Raw genomic sequence first — 20,497 nt, forward strand, 5'->3', positions numbered from 1 at the left:
TTAAGGAAATCACGATGCAGACTAATAGTCCAGGAAAAGGCAATGACATTAAACAAGTTCTCTTTACTATTTAATTAAATGACCCAGAAATCGTTCTAGAAACATGAAAACACCATGTGTATTTAAACCCTGTCACTTAATTCATGTTTTTTTTAGTGGAAAACCAAAAAGAAGTAACATGCTTTTTTTTTTTTTCTAAGAATTGACCTTCGGAGGAAAATCGGAAGAAAATTCAATAAACTCTTCTTTCAAAGAGAATGATAATTTTGTGATAGTTTTAAGGAAACCGTCATTTAAAAAAAAACTGAAATATTGTTGAGTTGCTATCATCATTTCATTTGGAAGAATGATATTTAAATGATCCCTGTGGTTGTCTTCAACTTGTTATTTGTTCTCTTTGACTTCTTTTGTAAGCATACTTGAAGTTGTAAAATATCTCAAATAATTTGATCTGATCTTTCCAATGCGTGTCTCTCCAGAATCTAGCTTTTTGATCACAGAATAAATTTCAAGCCACTTTGAAAACAGTTTTGGAACTGTTTTGTAATCCTAAATTGGGTTTATTTATTTCTGGAAAAATATCGGACAGGCATGCAAATTCTTAAAACCTTTCATCGTTGCGATATTTCAAGCATTATTGAGATGGGTGGTTTTGTATGTTATCTCAAATAATCTGTTGAACATTTTCTGTCTTGACAGTCACCGTATTCTACAGGAAAAAGTGATAGAATATAGGGTATCCATCTCTTCATGTAATGCATTGAATTATCAAGAATTTGGTACAGTAGATTTAATGATTAAAACACAATAACACGCCGAATAAATACTAATTCAGAAGTCAAACAATAAAAATCAGTGTTATATTTTCAAAATTTTTTTCACAGGACTAATTTCGATGGTTTTACCGAACCAACATCCTCAGCTGCAAAACCGCAAATGAACAAGATAGGAAATAATGATTAGATAAGATAAGAAAGCCTGGACAAAAATAAGCAAGTGACGCCATCTGTTGGTGAAACCAGAACTAAAACATAATTTTGTTGTGTAGCGAATTTAATTTAATTAAGTGATTCATAAAAATCAAAATTTTAATTTGTAATTATTCAAAAATTGAGCTACACAAGTTTGGTTATATTCTTTTTGGGCCTATTAATTCTAGTGTAATATATTTTGGCTTTCCGAGTTTACGCGAACTGCGTCTTCATTCTTGTACACGCAAACAATGGATAAGTATTTTTCCTACGTAATAAACTCAGTTTTTCATGTCAAAAATTAATTTGATTTCTTAGTATTTAATATCATTAGTTGCAGAAAAATTAGCTCTTTAATTTGGCATAACTTTCATTTTTCTAACTTTAATTGCATTTCAGTTATGAGCTTTAAATAGTAGATTTTTCTTCGTTTCACTTGTGATTTAGTTAAAGGGGGGATGAAATGCCTTCTTTCCGGTTGAAAAGTCACTTTTTGCGAGTTTTCAGCGTTCTTTCGTTGGGACCCTTGCAGGGTTGTTGAAATTCCTAATCTCCCCCGGTCGCAGGTGGTGTTTATTTGGCGAGGGTTTGGCGACATAGATTTTCCGTTGAGGTTTCAAAATAGTGGTTTTGGCGAGTTTGATAACATGAGGGTATGCTGTGGTTGCAACTATTTCAACTTTCGGCGAAAAATGGGTTGCGCCAACTTGGCAGTCCGGCGCTCTCCCTTTTAACAGGTTGTTTTGTGGGACGAGCGCACTTTTTTACACTTTTTTGCACTTTCTACTTACCATCGGACGCTGTCTCGTTGGCAGCTGAATTTCATTTCGGAAAATGCATTTTTCCGCCTTTGGATCTACGGGCCTCTTGCCCTGGAGTTTTGAACGTGGGACTTAGTTGCACGCATTATGACCTCGACTAAATTATAGGCTCCTCATTGCCGTGCCTTAATATGTAAGTTACTCAAAGATAATTAAAATAGGAAAATGCAAAGAAGGGTGATGCCTAGATCTAGTGCCGTTAAGAAGAAATTTCAGTCTCTCCTCCATGAATAGAGTTTTCATCTGCATCGCTAGCTCCGGTGTCGCTATTACATAATGCTACACTTCAATATTCTCCTCCATGAATAGAGTTTTCATCTGCATCGATATTCCTAATCTTCAAGAATTAATTGCCGCCATCAAGAGTTTTCTGCATCGCTAGCTCCGGTGTCGCTACGACAAAAATGCTAACTTCAATACTGGATTGGACATCAAAGAGAACCTCCGTAGTGCTTCTTAAATCAATAGTAATTGCTGGACATTTTGGAAAACTATCTACCTATGAACTCTTCTCATTTTCTACTACGCTCAGCAGCCGTCCTCCTTGGCATCTTGATAATTTTTAAATATGAGGGCATTTCTCCTCCTCCTGTTCACCTGCAGCTTGTATTTCATCAGATAAGTTTTTTTTATTTGTTTTCTTTTATTTGTTGGTCTGATATTTAAAAAAGAAAAAAATATATAATAGTTAATTCTTATAGTAAAGTTTAATAGACATTTCTAATAAGTAATTCTAACAACTAAAATAGTTAATAGTGATTGAAATAACTTAATTAGTTGAATTAAAATTTTGTAGTTGAGTAAATTAACCTAATTGTAATGAAATCATTTTGTTGTCCATAAAGTAAATTATTAGATTGGCCAAGGAAATATATCATTATTTAAATTAGTTAATTGGAACAGTGAATGTAAATTAGTCAGATTGGTTAAGGAAATTTATTCTTCATTAAATTATTTAATTGAACTTGTGAATTTCTTTCTTGGTGAAAATTGATTGGTAAAGGTGTCATTATTTGAGCTTCTTTGCTCCTCTTAGGGATTAAATTGCTTGTAGGATGTAATAGCCTGATTTAATTAACATATTTGGTACCATGTGATTTTTTAACATAACATATTGGTGCCGTGAACTTTCGAACCAAACTTTTAGCACTTAACAATTTTTGTTGTGCTGTTTATTTTTGCATCACTTTTGGCTTGCGCTTATAGTGGAACTTAGTTTTGACTTGAGAATGGTGATTGTCATGTGTACTATTGCATATTTATGTGAAAGTTTTCTTCCACATGTCTAGGCTTTCTACTGAAACCCTACTCGTTAGTTAGTTACAGTGACAGGCCTATACAGTAGTCGTAATACTGTACTTATTTTATACTTATTGTTTGAGGTTGCATACCAGATATGTACTACTGATACACATTTGGACTTTAAAACTATTGTATCCAACACAAACATTTTCACGCAGTACCTGTTTAGTTAAGTATTTTGTTTTGTGCAAAATTTTGTATTGCATGTTTACATATTGATTTTGAGGATTACTGTTTCACACTTTTGCAACTGTATGTTTGCAATATAAGGTTAAAAGGCACGCGTGTTAGTCACACATTGGGATACATCCCTACTTTATGTGCTGGAAATTGCTGATCGCAGTTTAAAATGCCAAAGAAAGTGTCAAAACGAGCATCCAGAGCGGCTAGTAATAGTGCAATAGACTGGGAAGAGAGTCAAGAAGTAATGGCTCTATCAGTTTTTGGTTCTGATCCTCTGGATTCTGTTCCTCTGTTCTCAGGTGCAGACAAGGGAATTAGTCTGAATGACTTCTTAGATAGGATTGATCTCATTGCCACTCATGTGGGTTGGTCAGATGAAGATAAGTTAACAGTGATCAGAGTCAAGGTGGCAGGTGAGGCTTCAGAATTAATTAGGAATAATCTTAGGTTAAAGAAAGAAGCCAGTCTTGACTATGTTGTGAAAGCGTTGAAAGAGAGGTTCAGTTCAGTGCACAATTTGCACTCTAACATCCGTGCTCTTATTCAGGCTTTTCAGAAACCACACGAGTCAGTGCGACAATTTGCAGCACGTATAGAGGCTCTTTCGTACAAAACTGTACCAGTGGAAAGAAGCAGTGACCCTGCAGCAGAAGCACAGAGACAGGATTTACTTCTGTCAGTGTTTATCGAAGGATTGCAGTTGCATTTGCGACGCTTGTTGCTGCCACAGAATCACAAAACTTTTGCATCTGCTAAACAGCATGCAATTATTGAGGAAGACATGTGGGCTAAGAGCCATGCTAGTAGTGATTTTGCAACAGCTGAGGTTAGAGCAGTGAATGCTGCTAAGCCAGCAGTCGAGAAGGCAGTTACACCACCATCAGTAACCAACTCAGAGCTCACTACAGCTATTAAGATGCAGCAGGAAAATATAGCTCAGCTTACAAAAATGATGGGCTCTCTCCAAACACAGGTGCAGAGTTTAATATCACAAGGTACTCGTTCAAGACCCATACAGCCTCGTTGTTACAGATGCAACAGAATAGGGCATGTTAGCAGGGACTGCTATGCGAATATTGTGCCTAATCAGCACTCTAGACAGGGTCAACAGAGATTTCGAAATAACCAAACAGCCAGGAGACATTCTAATAACACCACACCAGCTGTTTCGGGTGCTCCAAATACCACAAGTGTGGCTACAAATGCTTTGAATCCCCAAGCACCAAGTTTTAATTTAAACTAATTCAGGGTGGGGAGAAACCAGTCTCCGTTTCGTCTCCTAAAACCCTTTTGGAGGTGCCATCGGTTTTTACAGTATCCACTAGTGAGGCGTCTTTGCCTATTGTTGAGGGATCTATTTTGGGGAATAAAGTAAAGTTTTTATTGGACTCGGGGGCAACTGTAAACATCATAGAAGCTAAATACATTCAATGTTTTGGAAATAAACTCTCATTGGATTCCTGTAACATATATTTAAAGGGTATTGCTGCAGAAATAAAAAATAAATAAAAAAAGGAATTTAACAATAGAATTTTAACAACAATATTTTGAAACAGAATTTTTAATTACTGACACACCTCTTTCATCTCAGTATGGTGCTTTATTAGGAACTAAATTTCTTGCAGACCACAATATGCATTTGGATTTCTCCACTTCTCAACTCTTAGGATCAAATGTAATTCTTAAATGGAATCTAAGTCAGCCTAGTGCTATGAGTAATAAGGTTTTCTCAACTTCAGTTTCTCAGTCATTTTGTTACTCTGTAACCAAACATAAATTACCACCTTTTTCTGAAAATATCATTAAGCTCACTGCTCGTTCTGTAAATTTCACTACTGATACTGTCTTAATTGAACCTTTAATAGAACATGCTCAAAGTCAATTTTCCATAGCCAGGTCAGTTAATCAGACTTCTCCATCTAACGAATTTTATGTAAAAATTGCAAATTTTTCACCGAATACACTACATCTCAATAAAGGAATGAAATTGGCCAGTGCCCAACCTGTGAATGTCATCACACATAACTCTGAACTTGTAAACAATACCACCATAGAAACAGGTGAGGATTTCGAGTCTTGGGGTGGTGAATTTGATCTTACAGATTTACCTGAGCAGCAACAACAACATTTATCACACCTTCTCAATCAGTATAGTAACATCTTTGCTGCCTCAGTCACTGAGTTAACAGGGTGTGACACCATCTTACACAACATCAACTTGCGTGATAATATTCCTGTTAGGCAAAAGCCTTACAAAGTACCTTACCATCTCAGGGATGAATTAGATAGACAGGTAGCAGAGCTGCTTGAAGCCAACATCATTCAAGAAAGTGACAGCCCTTACAGTGCTCCTGTTTTATTTGTTAAGAAAGCGGATAACACCTACCGTTTAGTCACTGACTTCCGCAAGTTGAATGAGAAAACGATAGAAGACAGTTTTCCTCTGCCTTCCATGATTGAATTGATAGAACAGTTAGGAGATTCAAATTATTTTTCCACACTTGATTTAACTTCAGGGTTTTTCCAGATGAAAATTCATCCTGATGACACCTTCAAAAGTGGTTTCTCGACTCCTTCTGGGCACTATGAGTGGTTACGAACACCTTTTGGCATGCGAAATGCTCCTAGTTCCTTTCAAAGATTGATGTCTATAGTTTTGGCCAATCTTTCACCATTAAAAATAGGGATTTACATTGATGATATTGTCATTGCTTCTAAAACTTTTGATGAACATTTGGAAAAATTGAAGTTAGTTTTTGATAGACTAAAACAGCATAATTCAAAACTTAAACCTTCTAAATGTCATTTTCTGAAAGAACAAATTACGTATTTGGGATATAAAGTTACCAAGGGTATTATACAGCCTGATGATAAAAATTTAAAGACCATTCAGAGTTTTATTGCACCTAAAAATAGGAAAGAAGTTAGGCAATTTTTAGGCCTTATTGGCGTTTACAGAAGGTTCATTCCAAATTTTGCCAAAAAGGCACTTCCTTTAACTCAGCTCACTAAAGATAAAGTTCCATTTTATTGGTCACATGAAGCTCAGCATGCTTTTGATATTCTAAAAGCTGAACTTCTGAATGAACCCATTTTGGCTTTACCTAATTTTCTTAAACCTTTTTCCTTGTGTACAGATGCTTCTAATTATGCATTGGGTGCTGTCTTGTGTCAAGAAGATTCTAACGGTTTCCAACATCCAATTTGTTATGCTAGTAGAAAATTAAAAGGTCCTGAAACACGTTATAGTACTGTAGAGAGGGAAATTTTGGCAGTTGTTTGGGCCACAGCACATTTTAGACAATATCTTCTTGGTAAACCATTTACAGTATATTCTGATCAAGCTTCATTATCTCATGTTTTAAAACTTAAAGATCCCACTTCTAGAATTGCACGTTGGATTATGGGTTTATCCCAGTTTGATTATAAGATTGTTCACAAACCAGGTAGATTAAATTTAACAGCAGACTATTTATCTAGAGCAGTAAATGTTACACAGTTAATTCAAACTTCCATTACTCCTGAATTGTTGGATTTATTCAAAAAAGAACAAGCTTCTGATCCTTCTTGCCAACAGATTGTAACTGATCTTAAGAATAATAAGTCTCCTACACCTAATTCTCAGATATTTTTTGTAAAAGAAGATGTTTTGTATTGCAAATACAAGAAACCCAAGTCACGTTGGCAGAAACAAGATAGACTAGTTGTTCCTAAAACACTAGTATTAAGAATTTTGCAGGAGCATCATGATTCTCTTACTGCTGCACACTCAGGCTATCACAGAACACTTCATAGAGTTCAAAAGTCTTTTTTCTGGAAGGGTATGCATAAACAGGTGCACAATTACATTAAGTCCTGTCACTCCTGTATCCAGAGGAGGGGTCATAGACCTGCTCGTAAGGCTCCCCTTATGAGAATGCCTATGGCTACCCGTCTCATTGAGCGAATTGCGATGGATATAGTGGGTCCCCTTCCAGTTACTACGGCAGGCAACAGATATATTTTGGTCGTAACTGACTATTTTTCACGATGGCCTGATGCTTATCCTTTGCAGGACACTACATCCATATCCATAATTGAGAAATTAGAACAATTTATTTCAACTCATGGTATACCTCAGCACATTGTTACAGATAAAGGTACTAATTTTATTTCTCAAGCTATAATGGAAGTTTATAAGAAATTGGGGATTACTAAACATACTACTACGAGTTATCATCCACAGTCTGATGGTGTAGTAGAAAGATTAAATGCCACCTTAATTAATTCACTTAGCCACTTAGTTTCTCAAACTCAGGAGGATTGGGATAGACATCTGCCTTTTGCCTTATTGGCACACAGAACTGGTCGTCATAGTGCACTTCAGGAATGTCCAGCTTTTATTTTATGTGGCAGGGATTTGTGCTTACCAATTGATTTATTATTGCAAACCAATTTTAGAACTTATGATGACACAAACAATTATTCTAAAGATTTGGTTTTGAGGTTACAAAAGGCTTTTAAATTAGTCAATCAGAATTTAACAGAGGCTGCTGATAAGCAAGAAAATTTACGTGGAAAGAATTCTCATGATAAGGACATAAAAGTGGGAGATTTGGTGTATTTATACACTCCAGTAGTTCAGCCAGGTATGGCTAGAAAACTCTCTAATTTGAATCAGGGACCTTTCAGGGTTATTGAGAAACTGACTAAAGTTAACTATAAAATCTCTTCAATTACAAATCCTGATCGGATTCAGACGATACACGTGGACAGACTCACGAAGGTACCAGAGAGAATTATTTTTCCCACACTTCAAAAGGATGACTCAATTTTGACAGATAATGTAAAGAACTCATCACACGATTCACCTTACCATCTAAGGCCTAGAGATACACATGGTTTTGTGTCGAAAAAGTGAAATGAAATATTTTGAGAAATAGTGTGTTTTGTATACAATTTTGGTTAAATTATTATTTGTTTCTGGTAATTGTATTCTTGTAGTCAAATTTATAATCAATTAGTATAGTTGTGTAGTCTTCTTGTCTTATCATTGGTCGAGTGTAGCATTTGGATTTTACATGTTTTGGCATGTGAGGTTGTGATCAAGTTGTCTTGGCTTGGAACTTTCTAGTCTCAATAGCCCAGGTTTGTTTTTTTTGGAGGTTTTGCTGGGCTGGTCCTCGCTTTTCTCCTTTTCTTAAGTTCAAAATTTTTTTTTTTCTCTCTCTCTTGAAATCCCTTAGCCATGGTAGTCGGGATTTCTTTCGGTTAGAATTTTTGACTAGATAGTTTTTCAGCCAACACTTCGTGGTGATGGTCTTCTGTTCTTCTTAGTGCAACTCGTTTTTGGGTTTCTTATGCCAAGGATTTATTAGTAGTTTAGTCGGCGCTGTACAGTCGCGGTGTTTACTCATTTGCCCTCTCGTATTGGTGGGGTGTCAGTTCTTAGGGAAGTGAAATTCTGTGTGTTAGGGAAACTTAGGATTTATACGGTACACTTTTTCCTTAAGTGTACTTTTGAGTTGATATTGTCACTTCAATGGGTGATTGCAAGAACTAGTTTGTTTACATTTTGTGTCAAGCGCCAGTAGCTCTTGAATTGTTTGCTTTAAACACTCGTATACTCAGTGGTGTTTGTTTATTTACATATATTTTATTTTTACACACTTTTCACTTGATTTGCCTTTGGGGGGGATTCGTGATTTTACATTTTACTTTTCACATTTTATTTTAGGGCGTGTCACGTGTTGTTTGACAACATTTTTATTTTGTTTTAATGTATGCTTGTTGTGTGCCACTTCTTGACCCTCTTACTCGGTTTCAGGGACACTTCTTGACCCTCTTACTCGGTTCACTTTGGATTTGCTAACCATACAATTATGGTAGGATTGGATTTGCTAACCATACAATTATGGTAGGATTGGATTTGCTAACCATACAATTATGGTAGGATTGGATTTGCTAACCATACAATTATGGTAGGATTGGATTTGCTAACCATACAATTATGGTAGGATTTGGATTTGCTAACCATTGTTTTGGTAAGATTTATATTTGCTAACCATACAATTATGGTAGGATTTGGATTTGCTAACCATTGTTTTGGTAGGATTTATATTTGCTAACCATGATTTATGGTAGGATTAATTATAAATAGGTATATGTATCCTTCTTTGTGATTAACATGTGGTACCATTATGTACTTTTTTTCCCCTCTTCGTATTTAGTAACTTATGTAAAACTTTTCCATTGTCTGTGGGTCCTAAAATTTTTTTGGCTTCGCCAAAAAATGTTTTTCACGATCATCGGAGGGATGTTGTGTAGCGAATTTAATTTAATTAAGTGATTCATAAAAATCAAAATTTTAAGTTGTAATTATTCAGAATTTGAGCTACACAAGTTTGGTTATATTCTTTTTGGGCCTATTAATTCTAGTGTAATATATTTTGGCTTTCCGAGTTTACGCGAACTGCGTCTTCATTCTTGTACACGCAAACAATGGATAAGTATTTTTCCTACGTAATAAACTCAGTTTTTCATGTCAAAAATTAATTTGATTTCTTAGTATTTAATATCATTAGTTGCAGAAAAATTAGCTCTTTAATTTGGCATAACTTTCATTTTTCTAACTTTAATTGCATTCAGTTATGAGCTTTAATTAGTAGATTTTTCTTCGTTTCACTTGTGATTTAGTTAAAGGGGGATGAAATGCCTTCTTTCCGGTTGAAAAGTCACTTTTTGCGAGTTTTCAGCGTTCTTTCGTTGGGACCCTTGCAGGGTTGTTGAAATTCCTAATCTCCCCCGGTCGCAGGTGGTGTTTATTTGGCGAGGGTTTGGCGACATAGATTTTCTGTTGAGGTTTCAAAATAGTGGTTTTGGCGAGTTTGATAACATGAGGGTATGCTGTGGTTGCAACTATTTTAACTTTCGGCGAAAAATGGGTTGCGCCAACTTGGCAGTCCGGCGCTCTCCCTTTTAACAGGTTGCTTTGTGGGACGAGCGCACTTTTTTACACTTTTTTGCACTTTCTACTTACCATCAGACGCTGTCTCGTTGGCAGCTGAATTTCATTTCGGAAAATGCATTTTTCCGCCTTTGGATCTACGGGCCTCTTGCCCTGGAGTTTTGAACGAGGGACTTAGTTGCACGCATTATGACCTCGACTAAATTATAGGCTCCTCATTGCCGTGCCTTAATATGTAAGTTACTCAAAGATAATTAAAATAGGAAAATGCAAAGAAGGGTGATGCCTAGATCTAGTGCCGTTAAGAAGAAATTTCAGTCTCTCCTCCATGAATAGAGTTTTCATCTGCATCGCTAGCTCCGGTGTCGCTATTACATAATGCTACACTTCAATATTCTCCTCCATGAATAGAGTTTTCATCTGCATCGATATTCCTAATCTTCAAGAATTAATTGCCGCCATCAAGAGTTTTCTGCATCGCTAGCTCCGGTGTCGCTACGACAAAAATGCTAACTTCAATACTGGATTGGACATCAAAGAGAACCTCCGTAGTGCTTCTTAAATCAATAGTAATTGCTGGACTTTTTGGAAAACTATCTACCTATGAACTCTTCTCATTTTCTACTACGCTCAGCAGCCGTCCTCCTTGGCATCTTGATAATTTTTAAATATGAGGGCATTTCTCCTCCTCCTGTTCACCTGCAGCTTGTATTTCATCAGATAAGTTTTTTTTATTTGTTTTCTTTTATTTGTTGGTCTGATATTTAAAAAAAAAGAAAAAAAATTATAATAGTTAATTCTTATAGTAAAGTTTAATAGACATTTCTAATAAGTAATTCTAACAACTAAAATAGTTAATAGTGATTGAAATAACTTAATTAGTTGAATTAAAATTTTGTAGTTGAGTAAATTAACCTAATTCTAATGAAATCATTTTGTTGTCCATAAAGTAAATTATTAGATTGGCCAAGGAAATATATCATTATTTAAATTAGTTAATTGGAACAGTGAATGTAAATTAGTCAGATTGGTTAAGGAAATTTATTCTTCATTAAATTATTTAATTGAACTTGTGAATTTCTTTCTTGGTGAAGATTGATTGGTAAAGGTGTCATTATTTGAGCTTCTTTGCTCCTCTTAGGGATTAAATTGCTTGTAGGATGTAATAGCCTGATTTAATTAACATATTTGGTACCATGTGATTTTTTAACATAACATATTGGTGCCGTGAACTTTCGAACCAAACTTTTAGCACTTAACAATTTTTGTTGTGCTGTTTATTTTTGCATCACTTTTGGCTTGCGCTTATAGTGGAACTTAGTTTTGACTTGAGAATGGTGATTGTCATGTGTATTATTGCATATTTATGTGAAAGTTTTCTTCCACATGTCTAGGCTTTTTACTGAAACCCTACTCGTTAGTTAGTTACAGTGACAGGCCTATACAGTGGTCGTATTACTGTGCTTATTTTATACTTATTGTTTGAGGTTGCATACCAGATATGTACTACTGATACACATTTGGACTTTAAAACTATTGTATCCAACACAAACATTTTCACGCAGTACCTGTTTAGTTAAGTATTTTGTTTTGTGCAAAATTTTGTATTGCGTGTTTACATATTGATTTTGAGGATTACTGTTTCACACTTTTGCAACTGTATGTTTGCAACATAAGGTTAAAAGGCACGCGTGTTAGTCACACATTGGGATACATCCCTACTTTATGTGCTGGAAATTGCTGATCGCAGTTTAAAATGCCAAAGAAAGTGTCAAAACGAGCATCCAGAGCGGCTAGTAATAGTGCAATAGACTGGGAAGAGAGTCAAGAAGTAATGGCTCTATCAGTTTTTGGTTCTGATCCTCTGGATTCTGTTCCTCTGTTCTCAGGTGCAGACAAGGGAATTAGTCTGAATGACTTCTTAGATAGGATTGATCTCATTGCCACTCATGTGGGTTGGTCAGATGAAGATAAGTTAACAGTGATCAGAGTCAAGGTGGCAGGTGAGGCTTCAGAATTAATTAGGAATAATCTTAGGTTAAAGAAAGAAGCCAGTCTTGACTATGTTGTGAAAGCGTTGAAAGAGAGGTTCAGTTCAGTGCACAATTTGCACTCTAACATCCGTGCTCTTATTCAGGCTTTTCAGAAACCACACGAGTCAGTGCGACAATTTGCAGCACGTATAGAGGCTCTTTCGTACAAAACTGTACCAGTGGAAAGAAGCAGTGACCCTGCAGCAGAAGCACAGAGACAGGATTTACTTCTGTCAGTGTTTATCGAAGGATTGCAGTTGCATTTGCGACGCTTGTTGCTGCCACAGAATCACAAAACTTTTGCATCTGCTAAACAGCATGCAATTATTGAGGAAGACATGTGGGCTAAGAGCCATGCTAGTAGTGATTTTGCAACAGCTGAGGTTAGAGCAGTGAATGCTGCTAAGCCAGCAGTCGAGAAGGCAGTTACACCACCATCAGTAACCAACTCAGAGCTCACTACAGCTATTAAGATGCAGCAGGAAAATATAGCTCAGCTTACAAAAATGATGGGCTCTCTCCAAACACAGGTGCAGAGTTTAATATCACAAGGTACTCGTTCAAGACCCATACAGCCTCGTTGTTACAGATGCAACAGAATAGGGCATGTTAGCAGGGACTGCTATGCGAATATTGTGCCTAATCAGCACTCTAGACAGGGTCAACAGAGATTTCGAAATAACCAAACAGCCAGGAGACATTCTAATAACACCACACCAGCTGTTTCGGGTGCTCCAAATACCACAAGTGTGGCTACAAATGCTTTGAATCCCCAAGCACCAAGTTTTAATTTAAACTAATTCAGGGTGGGGAGAAACCAGTCTCCGTTTCGTCTCCTAAAACCCTTTTGGAGGTGCCATCGGTTTTTACAGTATCCACTAGTGAGGCGTCTTTGCCTATTGTTGAGGGATCTATTTTGGGGAATAAAGTAAAGTTTTTATTGGACTCGGGGGCAACTGTAAACATCATAGAAGCTAAATACATTCAATGTTTTGGAAATAAACTCTCATTGGATTCCTGTAACATATATTTAAAGGGTATTGCTGCAGAAATAAAAAATAAATAAAAAAAGGAATTTAACAATAGAATTTTAACAACAATATTTTGAAACAGAATTTTTAATTACTGACACACCTCTTTCATCTCAGTATGGTGCTTTATTAGGAACTAAATTTCTTGCAGACCACAATATGCATTTGGATTTCTCCACTTCTCAACTCTTAGGATCAAATGTAATTCTTAAATGGAATCTAAGTCAGCCTAGTGCTATGAGTAATAAGGTTTTCTCAACTTCAGTTTCTCAGTCATTTTGTTACTCTGTAACCAAACATAAATTACCACCTTTTTCTGAAAATATCATTAAGCTCACTGCTCGTTCTGTAAATTTCACTACTGATACTGTCTTAATTGAACCTTTAATAGAACATGCTCAAAGTCAATTTTCCATAGCCAGGTCAGTTAATCAGACTTCTCCATCTAACGAATTTTATGTAAAAATTGCAAATTTTTCACCGAATACACTACATCTCAATAAAGGAATGAAATTGGCCAGTGCCCAACCTGTGAATGTCATCACACATAACTCTGAACTTGTAAACAATACCACCATAGAAACAGGTGAGGATTTCGAGTCTTGGGGTGGTGAATTTGATCTTACAGATTTACCTGAGCAGCAACAACAACATTTATCACACCTTCTCAATCAGTATAGTAACATCTTTGCTGCCTCAGTCACTGAGTTAACAGGGTGTGACACCATCTTACACAACATCAACTTGCGTGATAATATTCCTGTTAGGCAAAAGCCTTACAAAGTACCTTACCATCTCAGGGATGAATTAGATAGACAGGTAGCAGAGCTGCTTGAAGCCAACATCATTCAAGAAAGTGACAGCCCTTACAGTGCTCCTGTTTTATTTGTTAAGAAAGCGGATAACACCTACCGTTTAGTCACTGACTTCCGCAAGTTGAATGAGAAAACGATAGAAGACAGTTTTCCTCTGCCTTCCATGATTGAATTGATAGAACAGTTAGGAGATTCAAATTATTTTTCCACACTTGATTTAACTTCAGGGTTTTTCCAGATGAAAATTCATCCTGATGACACCTTCAAAAGTGGTTTCTCGACTCCTTCTGGGCACTATGAGTGGTTACGAACACCTTTTGGCATGCGAAATGCTCCTAGTTCCTTTCAAAGATTGATGTCTATAGTTTTGGCCAATCTTTCACCATTAAAAATAGGGATTTACATTGATGATATTGTCATTGCTTCTAAAACTTTTGATGAACATTTGGAAAAATTGAAGTTAGTTTTTGATAGACTAAAACAGCATAATTCAAAACTTAAACCTTCTAAATGTCATTTTCTGAAAGAACAAATTACGTATTTGGGATATAAAGTTACCAAGGGTATTATACAGCCTGATGATAAAAATTTAAAGACCATTCAGAGTTTTATTGCACCTAAAAATAGGAAAGAAGTTAGGCAATTTTTAGGCCTTATTGGCGTTTACAGAAGGTTCATTCCAAATTTTGCCAAAAAGGCACTTCCTTTAACTCAGCTCACTAAAGATAAAGTTCCATTTTATTGGTCACATGAAGCTCAGCATGCTTTTGATATTCTAAAAGCTGAACTTCTGAATGAACCCATTTTGGCTTTACCTAATTTTCTTAAACCTTTTTCCTTGTGTACAGATGCTTCTAATTATGCATTGGGTGCTGTCTTGTGTCAAGAAGATTCTAACGGTTTCCAACATCCAATTTGTTATGCTAGTAGAAAATTAAAAGGTCCTGAAACACGTTATAGTACTGTAGAGAGGGAAATTTTGGCAGTTGTTTGGGCCACAGCACATTTTAGACAATATCTTCTTGGTAAACCATTTACAGTATATTCTGATCAAGCTTCATTATCTCATGTTTTAAAACTTAAAGATCCCACTTCTAGAATTGCACGTTGGATTATGGGTTTATCCCAGTTTGATTATAAGATTGTTCACAAACCAGGTAGATTAAATTTAACAGCAGACTATTTATCTAGAGCAGTAAATGTTACACAGTTAATTCAAACTTCCATTACTCCTGAATTGTTGGATTTATTCAAAAAAGAACAAGCTTCTGATCCTTCTTGCCAACAGATTGTAACTGATCTTAAGAATAATAAGTCTCCTACACCTAATTCTCAGATATTTTTTGTAAAAGAAGATGTTTTGTATTGCAAATACAAGAAACCCAAGTCACGTTGGCAGAAACAAGATAGACTAGTTGTTCCTAAAACACTAGTATTAAGAATTTTGCAGGAGCATCATGATTCTCTTACTGCTGCACACTCAGGCTATCACAGAACACTTCATAGAGTTCAAAAGTCTTTTTTCTGGAAGGGTATGCATAAACAGGTGCACAATTACATTAAGTCCTGTCACTCCTGTATCCAGAGGAGGGGTCATAGACCTGCTCGTAAGGCTCCCCTTATGAGAATGCCTATGGCTACCCGTCTCATTGAGCGAATTGCGATGGATATAGTGGGTCCCCTTCCAGTTACTACGGCAGGCAACAGATATATTTTGGTCGTAACTGACTATTTTTCACGATGGCCTGATGCTTATCCTTTGCAGGACACTACATCCATATCCATAATTGAGAAATTAGAACAATTTATTTCAACTCATGGTATACCTCAGCACATTGTTACAGATAAAGGTACTAATTTTATTTCTCAAGCTATAATGGAAGTTTATAAGAAATTGGGGATTACTAAACATACTACTACGAGTTATCATCCACAGTCTGATGGTGTAGTAGAAAGATTAAATGCCACCTTAATTAATTCACTTAGCCACTTAGTTTCTCAAACTCAGGAGGATTGGGATAGACATCTGCCTTTTGCCTTATTGGCACACAGAACTGGTCGTCATAGTGCACTTCAGGAATGTCCAGCTTTTATTTTATGTGGCAGGGATTTGTGCTTACCAATTGATTTATTATTGGAAACCAATTTTAGAACTTATGATGACACAAACAATTATTCTAAAGATTTGGTTTTGAGGTTACAAAAGGCTTTTAAATTAGTCAATCAGAATTTAACAGAGGCTGCTGATAAGCAAGAAAATTTACGTGGAAAGAATTCTCATGATAAGGACATAAAAGTGGGAGATTTGGTGTATTTATACACTCCAGTAGTTCAGCCAGGTATGGCTAGAAAACTCTCTAATTTGAATCAGGGACCTTTCAGGGTTATTGAGAAACTGACTAAAGTTAACTATAAAATCTCTTCAATTACAAATCCTGATCGGATTCAGACGATACACGTGGACAGACTCACGAAGGTACCAGAGAGAATTATTTTTCCCACACTTCAAAAGGATGACTCAATTTTGACAGATAATGTAAAGAACTCATCACACGATTCACCTTACCATCTAAGGCCTAGAGATACACATGGTTTTGTGTCGAAAAAGTGAAATGAAATATTTTGAGAAATAGTGTGTTTTGTATACAATTTTGGTTAAATTATTATTTGTTTCTGGTAATTGTATTCTTGTAGTCAAATTTATAATCAATTAGTATAGTTGTGTAGTCTTCTTGTCTTATCATTGGTCGAGTGTAGCATTTGGATTTTACATGTTTTGGCATGTGAGGTTGTGATCAAGTTGTCTTGGCTTGGAACTTTCTAGTCTCAATAGCCCAGGTTTGTTTTTTTTGGAGGTTTTGCTGGGCTGGTCCTCGCTTTTCTCCTTTTCTTAAGTTCAAAATTTTTTTTTTCTCTCTCTCTTGAAATCCCTTAGCCATGGTAGTCGGGATTTCTTTCGGTTAGAATTTTTGACTAGATAGTTTTTCAGCCAACACTTCGTGGTGATGGTCTTCTGTTCTTCTTAGTGCAACTCGTTTTTGGGTTTCTTATGCCAAGGATTTATTAGTAGTTTAGTCGGCGCTGTACAGTCGCGGTGTTTACTCATTTGCCCTCTCGTATTGGTGGGGTGTCAGTTCTTAGGGAAGTGAAATTCTGTGTGTTAGGGAAACTTAGGATTTATACGGTACACTTTTTCCTTAAGTGTACTTTTGAGTTGATATTGTCACTTCAATGGGTGATTGCAAGAACTAGTTTGTTTACATTTTGTGTCAAGCGCCAGTAGCTCTTGAATTGTTTGCTTTAAACACTCGTATACTCAGTGGTGTTTGTTTATTTACATATATTTTATTTTTACACACTTTTCACTTGATTTGCCTTTGGGGGGGATTCGTGATTTTACATTTTACTTTTCACATTTTATTTTAGGGCGTGTCACGTGTTGTTTGACAACATTTTTATTTTGTTTTAATGTATGCTTGTTGTGTGCCACTTCTTGACCCTCTTACTCGGTTTCAGGGACACTTCTTGACCCTCTTACTCGGTTCACTTTGGATTTGCTAACCATACAATTATGGTAGGATTGGATTTGCTAACCATACAATTATGGTAGGATTGGATTTGCTAACCATACAATTATGGTAGGATTGGATTTGCTAACCATACAATTATGGTAGGATTGGATTTGCTAACCATACAATTATGGTAGGATTTGGATTTGCTAACCATTGTTTTGGTAAGATTTATATTTGCTAACCATACAATTATGGTAGGATTTGGATTTGCTAACCATTGTTTTGGTAGGATTTATATTTGCTAACCATGATTTATGGTAGGATTAATTATAAATAGGTATATGTATCCTTCTTTGTGATTAACATGTGGTACCATTATGTACTTTTTTTCCCCTCTTCGTATTTAGTAACTTATGTAAAACTTTTCCATTGTCTGTGGGTCCTAAAATTTTTTTGGCTTCGCCAAAAAATGTTTTTCACGATCATCGGAGGGATGTTGTGTAGCGAATTTAATTTAATTAAGTGATTCATAAAAATCAAAATTTTAAGTTGTAATTATTCAGAATTTGAGCTACACAAGTTTGGTTATATTCTTTTTGGGCCTATTAATTCTAGTGTAATATATTTTGGCTTTCCGAGTTTACGCGAACTGCGTCTTCATTCTTGTACACGCAAACAATGGATAAGTATTTTTCCTACGTAATAAACTCAGTTTTTCATGTCAAAAATTAATTTGATTTCTTAGTATTTAATATCATTAGTTGCAGAAAAATTAGCTCTTTAATTTGGCATAACTTTCATTTTTCTAACTTTAATTGCATTCAGTTATGAGCTTTAATTAGTAGATTTTTCTTCGTTTCACTTGTGATTTAGTTAAAGGGGGATGAAATGCCTTCTTTCCGGTTGAAAAGTCACTTTTTGCGAGTTTTCAGCGTTCTTTCGTTGGGACCCTTGCAGGGTTGTTGAAATTCCTAATCTCCCCCGGTCGCAGGTGGTGTTTATTTGGCGAGGGTTTGGCGACATAGATTTTCTGTTGAGGTTTCAAAATAGTGGTTTTGGCGAGTTTGATAACATGAGGGTATGCTGTGGTTGCAACTATTTTAACTTTCGGCGAAAAATGGGTTGCGCCAACTTGGCAGTCCGGCGCTCTCCCTTTTAACAGGTTGCTTTGTGGGACGAGCGCACTTTTTTACACTTTTTTGCACTTTCTACTTACCATCAGACGCTGTCTCGTTGGCAGCTGAATTTCATTTCGGAAAATGCATTTTTCCGCCTTTGGATCTACGGGCCTCTTGCCCTGGAGTTTTGAACGAGGGACTTAGTTGCACGCATTATGACCTCGACTAAATTATAGGCTCCTCATTGCCGTGCCTTAATATGTAAGTTACTCAAAGATAATTAAAATAGGAAAATGCAAAGAAGGGTGATGCCTAGATCTAGTGCCGTTAAGAAGAAATTTCAGTCTCTCCTCCATGAATAGAGTTTTCATCTGCATCGCTAGCTCCGGTGTCGCTATTACATAATGCTACACTTCAATATTCTCCTCCATGAATAGAGTTTTCATCTGCATCGATATTCCTAATCTTCAAGAATTAATTGCCGCCATCAAGAGTTTTCTGCATCGCTAGCTCCGGTGTCGCTACGACAAAAATGCTAACTTCAATACTGGATTGGACATCAAAGAGAACCTCCGTAGTGCTTCTTAAATCAATAGTAATTGCTGGACTTTTTGGAAAACTATCTACCTATGAACTCTTCTCATTTTCTACTACGCTCAGCAGCCGTCCTCCTTGGCATCTTGATAATTTTTAAATATGAGGGCATTTCTCCTCCTCCTGTTCACCTGCAGCTTGTATTTCATCAGATAAGTTTTTTTTATTTGTTTTCTTTTATTTGTTGGTCTGATATTTAAAAAAAAAGAAAAAAAATTATAATAGTTAATTCTTATAGTAAAGTTTAATAGACATTTCTAATAAGTAATTCTAACAACTAAAATAGTTAATAGTGATTGAAATAACTTAATTAGTTGAATTAAAATTTTGTAGTTGAGTAAATTAACCTAATTCTAATGAAATCATTTTGTTGTCCATAAAGTAAATTATTAGATTGGCCAAGGAAATATATCATTATTTAAATTAGTTAATTGGAACAGTGAATGTAAATTAGTCAGATTGGTTAAGGAAATTTATTCTTCATTAAATTATTTAATTGAACTTGTGAATTTCTTTCTTGGTGAAGATTGATTGGTAAAGGTGTCATTATTTGAGCTTCTTTGCTCCTCTTAGGGATTAAATTGCTTGTAGGATGTAATAGCCTGATTTAATTAACATATTTGGTACCATGTGATTTTTTAACATAACATATTGGTGCCGTGAACTTTCGAACCAAACTTTTAGCACTTAACAATTTTTGTTGTGCTGTTTATTTTTGCATCACTTTTGGCTTGCGCTTATAGTGGAACTTAGTTTTGACTTGAGAATGGTGATTGTCATGTGTATTATTGCATATTTATGTGAAAGTTTTCTTCCACATGTCTAGGCTTTTTACTGAAACCCTACTCGTTAGTTAGTTACAGTGACAGGCCTATACAGTGGTCGTATTACTGTGCTTATTTTATACTTATTGTTTGAGGTTGCATACCAGATATGTACTACTGATACACATTTGGACTTTAAAACTATTGTATCCAACACAAACATTTTCACGCAGTACCTGTTTAGTTAAGTATTTTGTTTTGTGCAAAATTTTGTATTGCGTGTTTACATATTGATTTTGAGGATTACTGTTTCACACTTTTGCAACTGTATGTTTGCAACATAAGGTTAAAAGGCACGCGTGTTAGTCACACATTGGGATACATCCCTACTTTATGTGCTGGAAATT

Source organism: Stegodyphus dumicola, chromosome 9, assembly GCF_044657685.1.
Source record: "Stegodyphus dumicola isolate Sdum_Otavi_A_Nest chromosome 9, ASM4465768v1".
Lineage (NCBI taxonomy): Eukaryota > Metazoa > Arthropoda > Arachnida > Araneae > Eresidae > Stegodyphus > Stegodyphus dumicola.